We start from the raw sequence: 6,000 nt of genomic DNA on the forward strand, positions 1-6,000 counted from the left end.
AGAAACCCTGTCCTGGAAAAAAAAAGATAAATGTTGGTATTTAGTTACCTATAAATCTTACTAGATACTAATTTACTTCATCATAGAACAGGTTAGTCTAGTTTCTTGTATATGTCTTCAAAGGAACAGATTGATAACTGTAAGAATAGATAGAGTTGGTCTTCAAACTCTTCAGAGATCCACAGAATATGGCATTTAATGATGGAGGGCTTTTCTGACAGAGAGAGACATCTGCTCCTGACTGCACCTCCATATACATCAATGAAGATGAGGGATTCAAGAGACAAGGGTGGCAGAATAGTCACTGGCCTGAAGAACTGCTCCTATCTCTACTGCTGACGACAGGCTGACTGTCTGCTATGATCCAGAGTGATGCTAGGAAGTTGACTGTCCAGCTTTGCAGAGACTAGGTGGATCAGACCGTCAAAATTCCTGCTTCACAAAGCAATTTGTTGGATGTTTTGAGCCGATAAGGCTGAAGACTGATTGCCCCAATGACGGAGAAAATCCAGTGACTGTCCAAGTGGTCAACTCTCTCTGTCCTATCCACATATGGAAGTTGCCCGCCTGCACTTCCTTTACATTAGCTAGAATTTCCTTCTTGGGTCTCTGATGGGATTGAAGACTAGATAACCAGTGTTACTAAAAGCTTTAGTTTAAGAATTAAAAACACATTTATAGGTTGATAATTGCAATTTCTAATGAAGACTTTAGAAAACTTTAGACAATAGAAAAGGACTCTCTTTGACAGGATAGTGGAATACTTTATCCATGGTTAACAAATATAAAAAGACTGGGTTATGTATTTGATACCTGATGACTCTGTATATATGTATATTTGTGTATAGTTCTTAATTTTTTTTTTTTTTTTAAGAAAAGAGGGATATGTGAAAGGACTGCAGGCTTTGTCTCAGGTGAAAGCAGTCTTGGAGGGCTTTGCCCCAGGCTTTGCCCCTGCGGAAGAGGAGGGGGGGCAGGAGGAGGAAGAGGAGGAGGAGAAAGCTGCAGGTTTGGACCACGAGGGTGCAAATCGAATCCGGGAGAGGATTAGCGTGCAGGCCCAGAGACACCAAGAGATCTGTCCAGTGTTTCCCTTTAACCTTTTTTCCTTACTGTATAGAATAGTTGGGTTGTGTGCCAGGCAGTGGTGGCGCTCACCTTTAATCCCAGTACTTGGGAGGCAGAAGCAGGTGGATCTCTGTGAGTTCAAGGCCAGCCTGGTCTACAAAGAGAGTCCAGGACAGTCAAGGCTACACAGAGAAACCCTGTCTCGGAAAAAAAAAAAAAAAAAGAATAGTTGGGTTGTATAATAAACTTTAATTGTTAAGAAACAGAGCCTACAGCTCTGTGTTTTATTTCTGAATAGGGACCTCACTAGTAGCTCAGACTGGTTTAGAACTCACCATGTAGTCAAGGCTAGCCCTAAATCCATAGTAATCCTCCTGCTTTTCAGCATCCCAAGTACTGGGATTACAAATGTCAATTACATGCCTGGCTTCTACTGTTTTTGTTTTTGTTGGTGTTGTTGTTGTTGTGGCTTTTGTTTATTTGGTCTGGTTTGGGTTTTTGGAACATCTTGGGGGTTTGTTTGTCTGTTTGTTCACAACAGAGTCTCATGTCACCCAGCCTGATCTCAAACTAGACATGTAGCCAAGGGTGACTTTGAACTCCTAGCATTACAGGCATTGGACACCATGGCCAGCTTTAAATTTTAATTTATTATTTGCCAATTTCATTCGCTGGCTCTCCTTTTTAAGTGCTCATTGAGCTGACTGCCCTTGGGTATCATGGTCAAAGTCTGCCTGGCATTAGTAGACACATAGTAGGTACATTTTAGCTCCTTAGTGAATGAACACATCAGAATCTAGTCTACCCATTTGTAATTTGTCAAGAGTTACAAAGAGAGGAGAAAGCCCACAGCCTGGACTGTGTGCAGATAGGCCGCCTTTCTCTTTTTCTCTATTAAGTAAAAATTACATCACTGAATCAATATGACGGTCTATGTCCTGAGAGATATACCTGTGCATATTTTGCAAATGAGGTATCTGAAACTCAGAGAAGCTCAGTAACTTGCCTAGAGTATCACAGCAAGTAAGTGTGAAGCCTAGTTTTAAAACCAGTGGCTTCTGGAGTATGGCTCAGTGGTCAATATGGGAGGCCCTGGATTCACTCCCCAGCATCACTCAAAAAGAAATTCTGTGCTAGGTGGTAATGGCGCACAACTTTATTCCCGGCACTCAGAAGTGAGTTCCAGGATAGCCAGGGCTACACAAGGAAAGCCTGCCTCAAACGAACAAACAGAACTGACACACACACACACACAAAAGAGCCAGGCAGTGGTGGTGCCACATATCTTGAATCCTAGCACTCAGGAGGCAGAGGCAGGTGGATTTCTTGAGTTCGAGGCCAGCCTGGTCTACAGAGGGAGTTCCAAAACAGCCAGGGCTGCACAGAGAAGCCCTGTCTCAAAAAAACAACAACAACAACAACATAAAAGCAAAAAGCAAAAAACAAAAAAAGAAATGTGGTGACTCTTAGTTGTGTGTGTTGGTATATGTACTGTACTGTGTGTAGGTACATAAGGACATGGGCACATGAACTAGTGAAGGCCAGAGTGTCAGTTTTCAGGTGCCATCCATCTTTTTTGAGGCAGGGTCTCTTCCTGGTCTCTCCCCCACCAGGTTGACTAGTTTCTCTGGCCAGCAAACACCAGGGATGTATCTTTCATCTCCGCCTCAGCACTGGGGTTAGAAGCACATGCTATACCCAGCTCTGTGCATGGGTTCTGGGGTTCTAATCTGGGCCTCCATGCTTGCTTTACTGAGTGATACTACTCCACAGACCCTCAGCCTTAACTTTTAACTTTTCTGTTTGAACACCAAGCAGCGACTGGGAACTCTGGCCTGACTGTCCTGCTGGCACCCAGCCCAAGGGCTCCTCTCTGCCTGGCTCCTTCCCGTATCCTCAGACCTCCCTGACTGCTCTGCAGAGAGTCCTTGGGAGCTAGAGAGTTGGCAAAATGTTTATTTATTCAGGCTCCCCAAAACTACCATGCCTGAATTCATTTCCTAGGGCTGTTGGAACAAAGCAGCAGCTGGTACTGTGATACAACAGAAAGAAAGAAAAAGAGAAAAAGAAACAACAAAAAAATGTGTCATTGCCCATTTCTGGTGGCTGGAAGTCGGCAATGTTGACAGGCTTCTCTCTCTCTCTCTCTCTCTCTCTCTCTCTCTCTCTCTCTCTCTCTCTCTCTCTCCTCTCTCCTCTCTCTCTCTCCTCCCTCTCTCCTCTCTCTCTCTCCTCCCTCTCTCCTCTCTCTCTCCTCTCTCTCCTTTCTCTCTCCTCTCTCTCCTCTCTCTCTCTTCCCCCTCTCTCTCTCCTCTCTCTCTTTCCTCTCTCTCTCTCCTCTCTCTTCTCTCTCTCTCTCTCTCTCTCTCTCTCTCTCTCTCTCTCTCTCACACACACACACACACACACACACACACACAGCTCTAGAAGAGAACCCTCCCTTGCCCCTCAGCCTCTGCTGTCTGTGGCCATCCTTGGCTTTCCTTAGCTTGTGGGTACATCTCTCCAGCACAGTGATTCTCAACTTTGGGTTGGCTGTAACCGCTTCAGGAAGGGGGTTGTTGAATGACCCTGTCAGTCACAGGGGTCACCTGAGACCGTTGGAAATATCAGATATTTACTTTGCGAGTCAGAACAATACCAAAACTACAGTTATGGAGTAGCAGTGAAAATAATTTTACGTCTGGGTTCAGCACAGCATGAGGAACTGCATTAAAGGGTCTCAGCGTTGGGGAGGTTGTGCTCCAGCGCCCTGCCATCTTCTGGGAGTGTTCGCATCACTCTCTCTGGATGTGCCTGGCTCAGCCTCCAAGTCTCCTTCAGATGAGGACATGCCTTACAGTGGGGCTTACCATAATGAGTTCCATTTAACGTCCTCAACTCTGCCAAGGGCCAAGCGAGAGCACAGTACTGAATGTTAGAACTTTAACATACTTTTGTGTGTACATACATGTTTATGCACAAATGGGGGGGCTTGCACGTGGATGACAGAGGTCAAGGCCTGGTGCCCTCCTCAGTCACTTTCTATCTTACTTTACATTAACCAACAAGGCTAGGCTAGCTGGCCAGAAAGCCCCCAGGGATCCTCCTAGCTCTGATTTGCCAGCATTAGGGTTTATAGACACACTCCCCGGTGCCCAGCTTTTTATATGAGTGCTAAGGATCAAACCTGTGCAGCAAAGACTTTTTCAAACAGAGCCATCTTCCCAGCTTAAGACATTAACATACCTTGGGGGTAGGAGACACAGTTCAACCCATCATGGCCTTAAATACCCCATGCCACTGTCTAGGATACACAGGTGCATGGTGTCCCCCAAATGTCAAAATTGGAAGGGAGAAAGTGCTCAGTGACTAGCAAAACAGACTGTCTTCCTCACTTATTTTATTTTATTTTGGGTTTTTTTTTTGGGGGGGTTGGGTTTTTTTTTTAATTTGTTTGTTTGGGTTTTTTGTTTGTTTATTTGGTTGGTTGGTTCGTTTTTCAAGACAGGATTTCTCTGTAGCCTTAGCTATCCTGGACTCACTTTGTAGACCAGGCTGGCCTCGAACTCACAGCGATCCACCTGCCTCTGTCTCCAGAGTGCTGGGATTAAAGGCACGCACCACCACCGCCTCGCTTATTTTTATATTTGCTTCCTTGTATATGTGTGCACATGCGCAATGCCCCAGCACATATGGAAGTCAGGACAATTTGCAGAAGCTGACTCTCTCCTCCTACCACGTGGACCCCAGGGGAGCAAACTCAGGTGGTCAGGCTTGACAGAATGTATCTTTTATGTGCTGAGCCATCTTGCCAGCTCTGCATGTTCACAGTGACTCACTCCTGGGGGAGAGGGAAACAGAAGCAGATAAACACCACTGAGCACCTCGGAGATCACTTACGAGCCCTGCAGGAAAAGCATTTTACTACGCCCATTAAAATTCAGATTCAGTGGTCCTCTAAGGTTATGTAGCTAGTAAGCCAAAGCAGGACTTTAACCCTGGATGGTCTGATTTAATACCAGTGGCATGTGCCCCGGGAAGAAGGCATGGATGTAGTACGCCATTATGTTTCGGGTGATTTTTTTTTTCCTCCTGTCCCTTAGCTCCTGGAATGACTCGTGAGATTCATTATACAAATACCTAGGCCATATAGCTAGGCTCTTCTCTGACTAGCTCATAACTTAATATAACCCATTGTATTAATCTACATTCTGCCACGTGGCTGGTTACCTGAGCTCAGGCACCATGCATCCATCTTCATCACATCTTGCCAGCTGAACGCATCTTTTCCCCGCCTACCCCCCACCCCCCACCCCCCAGCACCTGGCTCTATCCCAGAATCCTTTTTGCCTACAGAATGTCCCACTCCTATTTCCTGCCTAAGCTATAGGCCATAGGTTTTTTTTTTTTTTTAAACTGACAGGTGTTGCATCCATACAGTACACAAGGAATTTCTTCTACAGTTCCCCTTTTTGGTCCAATAAAAGGCTCTTTCTTAGTGCACGCCTTTAATCCCAGCACTCAGGAGGCAGAGGCAGGCAGATCTCTGTGAGTTCAAGGCCAGCCTGGTTTACAATGCAAGTCCAGGACAGCCAGGGCTACACAGAGAAACCCTGTCTCAAAAAACAAAAAAAGGGGGGGGGCTTTTTCTTATATAAAAACTATACACAATAATAATACTTGTTATGAAACTATTATAAAGGCTATTAGGTGAGATTTTAAAAGAATGCATCATGGCTCATGGCTTGAGAGGGTAGAGGTGATGTGGTGGGAAGGCATGGCACAGTCAACAGCAGTGTGGAGAGTACTCCTCACATCTCCTTGGACCAGAAAGTAGAGAGAAGAAATCAACCTAAGTCTGGCTTTCTTCTCTCCTCATACTCAGTGCAGGGTCCCAGCCCCTGAGAGGGTGCCACACACACTCAGGATGGATCTTCTCCCTCTGCTAAC

The sequence above is a fragment of the Acomys russatus genome, chromosome 29 (genome assembly GCF_903995435.1).
Source record: "Acomys russatus chromosome 29, mAcoRus1.1, whole genome shotgun sequence".
In the NCBI taxonomy this organism is placed as follows: domain Eukaryota; kingdom Metazoa; phylum Chordata; class Mammalia; order Rodentia; family Muridae; genus Acomys; species Acomys russatus.